The following is a 10,708-nucleotide window of genomic DNA, read 5'->3' as shown; positions in this document are numbered from 1 at the left end:
TGCCAAACAATTCCTTATTTGTTTCGCACGCCGGCAGGCATATGACTCTAGAAAAGGTACAACTAGGAAAAACGGAAGCGAATTATGGACTAGGAGGAAATCGATCCCCTTCTAAATTACTATTCGTTTTTGCTTAATTCTAATCGACTAGCTATCGACTCACTGTCGAGGGATATGTATTCGTATAATAATTTATGAAAATATATAATAGCACCAAATCGTGTCGATGACCAAGAAGAATAATATATGTAGTAGCATGAATGGACGACAGCAAAACTAGACAAGCATGTATACATGTATATATATACTTATTATTGGCGCAGAGCGCTATTACAGGTTTTGATTCGAACCATGCACGTACACCACAAGTAGAGAAAGAAAAAACACAAGCGAGCGAGCAAATGGACGACGAACTGGGAAACTAAATCATCCAGACACGAAATTAACAGTAAATTAAAAGAATAATGCATGTTGTTGGTCGATCAATCATATACCATGGGCGACAAATATATATTGTTGCTCCATCAGCTACCTGCACAACTCGCTCAGCTTGGACGACGGCCCATCGGCGACGTCGCCATTGCTGGCAGCCTCGCACCTCTGGTCGACATCAACCCCCAGGGCGGCGGCCACGTTCCCGAACCCGCAGGCGCACCGCTTGTCCTCGCCAGCCCTCCTCAGAAGCTCTCTGCAGCAATCCGGAGAGATCGTGGCGCCCTCGGACACAACAAGCTCATGCGCGCAGCTTTGCATCCGACCGTCGCCGGAGCATACGACGCCGACCAGGGACAAGAAGCACTCCTCTCGGTACTTGAGTCTAGCTGGGCTTGCAGCGTCGGCGCCAGGCCGGCGATCATCGCCGCCGCCAGCAGGACCAGAGCCGCCGCGGACTTGGGCGCCATGGATACGCGCGCTAGGCTCTAGCTACCTGCTTCGTTAACTTGTTCTGTGCGTAGCTTAATTAATGCTGGTGGTAGAAGAGTAGTAGTGATTGTTTCTCGTGCGTGAAGCTACGCATTGGATCGATGGGCCAAATATGCAGTGTGTGAATGGAATTATTTTAATCATCAATAACTCCGTATGCACGATCGGTGAAGCCTCGGCGACACCGCAGCGTGCCCAAGCTCCATGAGCTGGCAGGAACAGCCAGTGTACACAGCCACCGTTGCCGCTCTCGTAGTCGTAGGCCTCCGTTACCACGGGCTGCACTGATACAAAACTCGGTATTAATCCCGGATGGTAACTCGGTATTAGTCCTGGATGGTAGTGCGCAAATCTCGCGAAAAACTATCCGAGATAAAGCAATCCTTGTATTTTAGTTCGTCTAGAGAATTGTATATTGCCGTCAACGTTTGTCCGACGCATCATGTATCTGTTTTTGGTTAACTACGGAAAAACAATATATATGTACAATCTTAGCGTATATTATATGTACACAAATCAAACTATATATATCTCTACAATCTTCACGTCGAGGTGTTGCTCAGAGCGTCTAATTTTCATCCATCATAATAAAATTCTCCGTGTGGATTTACCACCTCGTCCACCAAGAAACCAATGAAACCTTCACATATTGCCGCTACTCTTTCCTTTCTCAAGAGTCCCTCTTGAATATTATACATCTATAATATGGAACACGTGAATTTTACATGAACATTTAAATATAATGAAGTAGAAAATAATTAACTATTAATAATTTTATTTTATGTATGTACTTTATATTCATGCGGCGTCATCTTAGCGGTCTTGGGTCCCAGAAAAGCGTACATGTGCTCACAGACGTAGTAGCCACATAGATTACTCCCAGGTTCCTGTCTTAAACACTTCAGTGGGGAAAAAACAAGTTATGAAATATCCGTGCTATAGAATGTACAAAATGTGCAGACTTCATACCAGGAAGTCTGTTCTCCATGTAAGTTTTTCATTAAATGGACCTTTGTGTGTCGTGATGAATTTGCTCCATGCGCTGCGGATTAAAATAATGAATGATATAGTGTTAATTAAGTAAAAATTTAGAAAACAAACTTTTGCATAAAGATAAAGGTCAAAAATTATTACAAAAGTTTTCGATCCAGATGCAGCACGCCATATAGCATCATGAATTGAAGAGCATACGACGTACAACACGTACATACATGTTCCTTCATGGAAAAAATACCAACTGTGTTCAGACAATAATCCACGATCATCTTTAAAACTCGGCATTGCCTCCACGTACAACGTGGTTAAAACGTGAATATGTGTGTTCTGAGGGTTGTTTTTATTTTTATTTTCACCACCACTAGTCAAATGTTCCAGCGATCTAAGTTTTCTAATATTTAACCTATTCGTGACGTTTGAATTGTAATTTGGGAAAAATTATGTAGCACTTTAGGAAGACCAGTAGCGAAAAGAGATGGATGCTGGTTCTACTGACCATGGGCGTAGACATGTCTCTTCTATTCCCTTGTTACCATGTTTTTCTCATAAGGTGTTGTGTTGTTCATGCTTCATGCTTAGTATGATTCATGTGAATAATTTGCAGCTCCAGGTATGTCGACTTGCAGTTGTTTGATCTTTGAAGGGTGGAATTAGCATCCCTGTGTACTTCTAAATTGTAACTCGTATGTGTTTGCATGCAACTGCGTGTCGAATTTCTATGCATGTTGATGGATGACGGGGTGGTGGCTCTAGCACTCGCGTTGAACCTCTATATATGTCATCTACCTTTTGCTTGGTAAGGAAGTGACGTTGGTGCACAAGATGTCCTACTCTCCATCTTAGGCTGAGCCGCTGAGGTTATTGTCCCCTATTGCGTTCTCTAAGATGTTTTTATTCCGTGCATACCAGAATGGATTAAGAATTTATTTCATTTCGGTAGACAGACTTGTAGCATCCACTAATATTTATATTTGCTCTCTAGAATCATAGTGCTGTGCATATATATTATCATATGATGTGAATAAAAAATATACATTTATTTCCTTCTTAAAATCAATGTAGCTTCATTTGTTTGTTAAATTTTTTTTGTTTATTTGATTGTGCGATATGTCATGTTCCTTTAGAAACTTTTATGTCAATATTATGTGTCAAGTGTGATTGTATAACAATTATTTATTTGGAAATTTGAATGTGCTACACTAGTTAATGAAGCAATTTAGAAACTGATATTCGATAAGTGAATAGTTTCATTTTTTGGATGTAAAAGAATGTAGATCTTTTGTTCTAAATAGATCGCATAGTAGTAACATTAGCTATAAGAACACTAACAATATGTGTTACTAAGAGACCTAATAACATATTTTTTGAGATATAGTAATACAGGTTGGTGTTACTATGACTCTGTTTTGTTTTAATGTGTTCTAGCATCCATGTTGAATTTATTGTTGAACGCTACTTTGGTTTGATCATAAATATATACTATTATCTAGATTTCTCTAAGCTGATTTTTTGGAGAGCACACTGGAGTACGAAGTTGAATAATATTAACAATTAATAATACCGAACAATGTTTATATATATCAATAAAAAAATATTCCCTGTTATCTTCCTGTGATACTTGTTCGTCGTCTTCAGTTTGTCTGTCATGATAATCTCTGGTAGCATCAATGGTACCAAACACGAAGCCGGGCCATGTTATCAAGAGCTGCAAAGTATACCCCGTTTCCTGACGACCTTCCTATAGATGACATTGCACCTTCCTGACACTCGGCTAAGTCTATCCGTGATTTGATTAGTCTGTACTTATTAGTCGACAAGCATAGCCTGCAGGAACCAATAAGATATGAACAAGAATTAACAACCTTGACTAGATAGAACAAGTAAATTGACACACACAAGATGCATCATCAATCGATTCACAAAAATTACCAAATTCAGTTTGAAATAAGCATTCCAATGTTTTAGTATTTTTTTTGGGTCAATGTTTAAGTTTTAGCCACGCTCAACACTCGTTAGGAAAATAGGGAAAACCTCATGTTGTGTGTGTTTGTTTGGCTTCATCTTTTGATAAATTGTGCTCATGAAATCGGGTACTGCTAAGTTCATCGGCCTACTGGCACCTGCGTTTTTTTTTACGTTGCTAGGGCTTGCAAGGGTTAATGGGCCGCTGCAGATGCCATTCTTTTATCCGACAAGCATCTTTTTCCTTAGTGAAAGATCCCCTTCTAATTTCTATTTCCTTAGTGAAAGGGCCTCTAGCCTAGTGGTTGAGCACCTTACTAGCATCTAGCAGGCTTGGGTTCGACTACCCGTCACTTAGCAAAAATCGATTTGTACTGGCACACGAAAATTAGCGTGCTGGAGGTAGCGATTAGCACCCGCCAACACAGAGAATCATCGGGCCGGCGGGGAAGCGCCCGCCAGCACAGTGGCCACTGTGCTGGCGGGTGACATAAGCCCACCGCCAGCACTAAAAGCCATTTGTGCTGGCTCAAAGTCGCTGGTGGGTGCAAAATCCGCCAACACAGAGAATCATCGGGCTGGCGGGGAAGCGCCCGCCAGCACAGTGGCCACTGTGCTGGCGGGTGACATAAGCCCACCGCCAACACTAAAAGCCATTTGTGCTGGCTCAAAGTCGCTGGCGGGTGCAAAATCCGCCAACACAGAGGCCATTTAGCCGCCACTACAAATCATTTTTGGCATAGTGAGTAAATTAAAATATGTCTGGAGTAAAAAATTATAAGAAATAGGTAGGAACTTCCGAATAGGCCCCATGGATTTTCCATGCCAGGCCGGGCCGGCATCGCGTGTTGAACTGCTAGCCCAGGCTCGGCACAATGGCTCTTTTATCGTGTCGGGCTGTCCAGCTAGCACAGCTGGCACAACCGTTCTAGTGCCAGGCCATGTACTAACAGCGGTGGCCCCGGCTGTGGCGGACTAGCAGGCATGCCTCCAGGCCGCGCCCCTGCCGCAGCCCCCAGTGGTTGTAACACCCAAAATTTCAATAATTTAAATTCATTAAAATTTGCTCAAATTAAGGTGTCATTTAATTTCTAGGCATTTAAATTCATTTTCTTTAATTCAATTAATTCATCATAGGATTTATTTGTGCATTCATGCTGGTGCATAATTTTTGGTTGCTTGAGTTTGAATCAAAGTTTGAATTTTGAATTTCCAAATTTGAATTCAAATTTCCAAAACCATTTTCTATTTCCCTTTCTCTTTCTTTTTCCTTCTTCTTCGCCTGGGCCGAAACCTTCCTTCCCTCCTCTTTCTTTTTCTTCCTTCGGCCCAGCCGCAGCACCCCCACCGGCCCGCATCCGCTCCGCCGGCCTCCTCCTTTTCCCCGCGGCCCAGCTCCACCTCCGTTCGGCCTGCCTCGCCAGCGCCGCTCGCCGCTTCCTCTGCCGCGGCCCACGCGTGCGCGCCGGCCCGCGTAGCCACCCCGGCCTGCCGCTCACCCGCGCCTCGCGGCCCACCAACGCCGCGCCGGCCCACGAAGACGCGCCGGCCCGCCACCCGCCTTCTTCCTCCTCCGGCCGAATCCGGCCGGACTCCCGCAACCGCCGCGCGCCTTCTCCGCCCCGGACTCCTCTGCCCCGTCTCCTCCGGGGGGATTTAAACCCGCGCCGGCGCTATCTCCTAGCGCCTATAAAAGCCGCCGCCCCTCCCGGTCTCCTTCACCAGCACCCGCGCCCCAAACCCTAGCCGCCACGAGCTCCAGCGCCGCCGCCTCTTCCTCGCCGTCGCCCGCCGCCTCCGGTGAGCACCCGCCGACGAGGACCCCCAAAACGGGATCGCCGCACCCTCCTCTTTCTTCTGGTGCCTTCCGCGCGTTAAACCGTGCACCGTGGCGTGATTTCCCCCAACTCCGGCGACCCGCCGCCGCTCGCCGTCGCGCGCCGCCGCTCGCCGCCGCCGCCGCTCTGGTTTCCGCCGCCGTCGCGAGTCGTCGTCGACCGCAGCCGTCGGATCAAGATCCGACGGTCAATCGCGGGTCAATCCGGCCGCATACCGGTCAACCGAGCCGCGCCGCGCCGCTTTTTCACTTAAGCCCCCGCCTTTTCCGCAAATCAACCCGCGGTCCAGATCGCGTTGAAAGTATTTACAGATCTGCCCTCATATTTTTCGGTTCAGCCCTTGAGCTTTCCAGAAATCAACCCGCCGTCCGGGTTTGTTGTTTTTACGCGTCAGACCCTCGGTTTATACGCATAATTACGTATAAGCCCTCGGTTTTCGCGGATAAGCCCTGAAACTTTTGTTTTTCTCACAGAAAAGTCCCTGGATCTTGTTTTAATCATATCTTTTGCATCTTAACTCCGTTTTTCGTGTTCTTTATATCCACGTGTTCGTTTTAAAGCATAGATCATCTTTTCAAGCTTATTTTCTCTGTTTAACTATGTTTGGTGTACTGTTTTCTTACTTTTGCCCATGTTTGCTTGTATGTGCTCGTGTGTCGCGTGTAGACGCCGCGCAGTTCGAGGGAGTTGCTGATCAAGTTTTCGAGGAGTACGAACAGCAGGAGCAAGGCCAAGAAGGCAAGTCGTGTCCTTGATCACTACCTTTTTGTCCTATACACCTTTACTTTCTCGTACTCAACATTTATGCTATGCACATGTTAGGATTAAATTGATGGGTCCCAATTAAGGTTCGCCTAGATTGTTTTACCCTTGCCTTGACCAACCGGTTTACTTTATGTTGGGTAGCTCATGCTTAGTGCTTACTTGGTACATGGTAGTTTAACCAAACCCAATGCTTAATCTTACTTTACTTATGTTATACCTTTCATTAAGACAAGATCATTATTTGTTAATCGGAACATGGAGCGACCACCCAGGAAAACAGTGCTACCACAAGACTAAATGGCTCTGGTCTTGGCTGATTAATTAGAAACTCTAGCGTGGGGTTACCTTACCGGAAGGGCAAGAGGGGAGGCGTTGATGGGATATAGCACTCGCTCTCTTGGGAAGTGGGCTTGGCTAAGACACTATGCCCTCTAGGGGACTGCTATGTTTCGCTTCGACCTGAAACCTTAGCAGGTTACCACATTGCTAGCGAATCTTTGTAAAGGCCTCGTAGCGTCCCTATGCAATCACACCTCGGAAGTGTGGTATGGTGCCTAGCTAGCATCGCATGGTTGGGTCCAAAGTTCTTTCGAACTTTTACGCGACTTGTGGGTAAAGATGTGCCACCTCTGCAGAGTGTTAAACTGATCGATCAGCCGTGCTCACGGTTAAGAGCGGCCTGGACCCTCACATGATAATATTATCGAAAGATGGATTAAACTTGTTATCATTTCATGCATTTGTTGCTTACTTTATGTTCATGTTTAATTTCGGGTGGTATGAACTTATACTTAGTTAATTGCTAATAAAATTTGACCAACTCAATTAAAAGCGAATGCTATTTATGCCTTAGCCATACCTTGAATTAGCCTTACACTACATTATTCCCCACGACTTGTTGAGTACCAACCATAAGTGTACTCACCCTTGCAAAACCGCTGTTCAGACCAAGCTAGTTGGGAAGAGGAGTACTACCCCGACTTTGAGGAGTTCTAGGCGTATGTTTCTTCAGTCAGCTGCCTGTGGAGTCGTCGTCATCTTTGGAGTTCCGCTGCGTAATAATTAGACTTTGTGGTTTATGTGAGACTTTCGGTCATGTAATAATGGTTAATACTCTCTTTATTCGATTTAGCACTGTCTTTGATATTCACTATTGTCGTACATGTGTGTAACTTGATCCTGGCGCACATGTATTTAATGCACTCGATTTTGTCCTTAAAGTCGGGTGTGACAAAAGTGGTATCAGAGCCGTGTTGACTGTAGGACGTTAGCCTAGTTAGAAAATGGTCGTATTTAAGGATTATAATCTAGTAGCCATTCCTACCTTTCTTAATTTAAATCTACTTAATTATTCTTAAACATTGATTTGTCTCATCCTTATTTCTATTATCTAGCTTCGTTCAAAATTTTATTCTAAAAATTTCTTCTTTCTTTCTGCTAGATGGCTCGCACCCGGTTGACCGCACGCAAGAGCACCCGTCCGCCGCGTCATGGCATCGCGCCGTCGCACGCCCCCGTGATCCTTGGGATGAGGAAGAAGAGGAAGAGATCTTCCAGCATCCGGGGGATGACTCGGACGAGGACGCCGTGACCGAGGAGCAGGAGACCACGCCGCCACCAGCACCGTCGCCAACACCGGCGCCCGCTCCTACGCCAGCACCGGCGCCCGCTCCTGCACCAGCCCCGACGCCCGTACCGGTCATCGACTTGACGGATGAGGAGCCCGAAGCAGATGCCGAGCCCGAGATATGGACCAAATGGGTGAAGAAAGATTATGGCCAAGGAGTGCAAATGGCCGACATCCTCAGGTGGACTTGTCACCGCTTGGGGTACAGCATGAGGCCACTCTACAAGTGCTCTCGGTTCACCCACCCTCGCTATCCCACTTTTTGGGAGGTGAAGGTTGTCCTTCGTGGGGAGCACGAAGGAGGATGGGAGGTGAAGGCTATTCACCATGATGTGACCATCAGGAGGACCATGGAGTCCGGCATTGCCGAGGCCGCCAGAAGGGCACTTGAGGTCGTCTCCCACAATGAACGGCCGCGACTGCAGCACACTTACCACCGGTTCCTTCCTTACCGAGCTAGTGGGGAAGCAAGAACCTTCATCGCTACCAATGATGGGGTTGACTTGGCTACAGACTTCCTCCGCAAGTACACGTCGGCAGCTCTCACCGCACTGAATGAAGCAAACAACCACATCCAGGAGCTTCAGCAGGAGGTTCAGGAACTCCGGTGGGAGAGGGATGCAAATATGGCTGCCGCGACGGGAGCACCGCCGCCGCAGGAGTTTGCTGTTCATCCCGCTTCGTCGCCGTCACCTAAGCGTCCCCGCTACGACTCGCCCGGCGCCGCCGCAGAAGACCTCTAGGAAATCAGGAGTGTTTTAGTTTAAATTCTTGCAATCGTTAGAACGTCGTTCGAGTGTGTTAGATAAAAGTGTGCTTGGCTGTTTGGTTTTGTGCTACATGTTTGAGTTGGATTTTGTAATGAGTGCAGTATGTGGGGCAATTGCCACACGATACTGGTCTTAATAAAATAAAGTGCTTAGTTGGGTTTTAATTCTGTTCTAAATCAGTATTTAATCTTCCATAATCATGATCTACCATCTGTCTAAATCTATCTATCATGCAAGCTAAGCGACAATCAATTCTGTTCTCGACATTAACTGACACGCCAGTACTGTTTTATTTATATCTCGAGCTACAGAAGTCCAAATGACATGAAACCAGTGGGGTTAGTTTCAGAACTTCGTGGAGAAATTTCTGTAAATTTTTCAGAATTTTTGGAGTATCTGTCTGGGAGATGTATGCGAATTAGTAAAGCACTCAGAGTCTGAAACCGTCGACCGACACTCACAGCTTGTTAATTTTGTAACTTGAGATCCAGAAGTCCGATTAAGATGATTCCAGTTGGGTTGGTTCACCAATTTAATAAGTTACGACCTGGTAATTTTTCAGTATTTATGGACACTTCTTCTGACGACCACACCCAATTAAATGGAGCTAACAGAATCTGCCTTACTTTTACATCTTGTCGCTTTATCTTTCTTAGTTATTCTTTCACACATCTATCTAAATCTATTGTCTCTAACGCTCAGATGGTAAACACCAGGTCCGGATCAGGAGTTGACCGTCCCGCGGTGCCTCGCCTCAGGGACAACAGCAGCAACCCCAACACCGCTCCGCAGCAGAACCAGCAAGCACCTGCAGGGATGGAGCAGTTTCTAGCAGCTCAGACTCAGCTTCTCGCCGGACTGACCAACACCGTGGCAGCTTTACAAGCTCAGCTGAACAATAACAACAACAACCAGCAGCAGCAGCCGCCGCCAAGGGACAGGCACAGGGAGTTCATGAGCCACAAGCCCCCGACGTTTTCACGATCTCCGGATCCATTAGATGCTGAGGATTGGCTGAAAACAGTGGAAAAGATGCTGAATATCGCCCAGTGTACTGACAGGGAGAAGGTCCTGTATGCTTCAGGACGCCTGGAAGGGCCAGCTGCTGATTGGTGGGATGCTTACACCGCCGCACATGCCAATGCTGATGGCATTACCTGGGATGAGTTCAGGACTAGCTTCAGAAGTCATCATATTCCTTCTGGGTTGATGAAGCTTAAGAAGAAGGAGTTTCTTGCTCTCAAGCAGGGGAACATGACAGTGGCAGAGTACAGGGACAAGTTTATCCAGTTGTCCCGATATGCTCCAGAAGATGTTGCTGATGATGAGCAGAAGCAGGAGCTGTTCTTGGATGGGTTGATTGGTCCACTCCAATATCAGCTTATGTCGCACACCTTCCCCAGTTTCCAAAAGATGCTAGACAAGGCAATCGGCCTGGAACACAAGAGGAATGAGCTCGGGGAGATGAAGAGGAAATTTAATTCCCCGTCGTCTTCAGGAAGCAACACTCGCCCTCGCTTTGCTCCACAGCAAGGGATGCCGTTCCGCGCAGGTGGTCCGGGTGGGAATTATGGTCAGCAGTCATTCCAGCGCCCCGCTCAGCAGTCATTCCAGCGCCCCAGCCCGCAGTTTCAGCGTCCAGGGATGCAGACTCCGCGCCCCAGCTTTCCGCAGAGCCGTCAGATGACTCCTGCAGGCGCTTCAGTGAGGCCTAATGCTCCTGGGGGTAACACTTGCTACAAGTGTGGTGAAGTTGGCCACTATGCCAACGCTTGTCCCAAGAGGAGTGTGCCTTCTACCCCTGTGCAGAATAATAACACCCCTCG

This window comes from Setaria italica, chromosome VIII (genome assembly GCF_000263155.2).
Source record: "Setaria italica strain Yugu1 chromosome VIII, Setaria_italica_v2.0, whole genome shotgun sequence".
Classification (NCBI taxonomy): Eukaryota; Viridiplantae; Streptophyta; class Magnoliopsida; order Poales; family Poaceae; genus Setaria; species Setaria italica.
The sequence above is the reverse complement of the archived record's forward strand: the minus strand, read 5'-3'. Positions refer to the sequence as shown.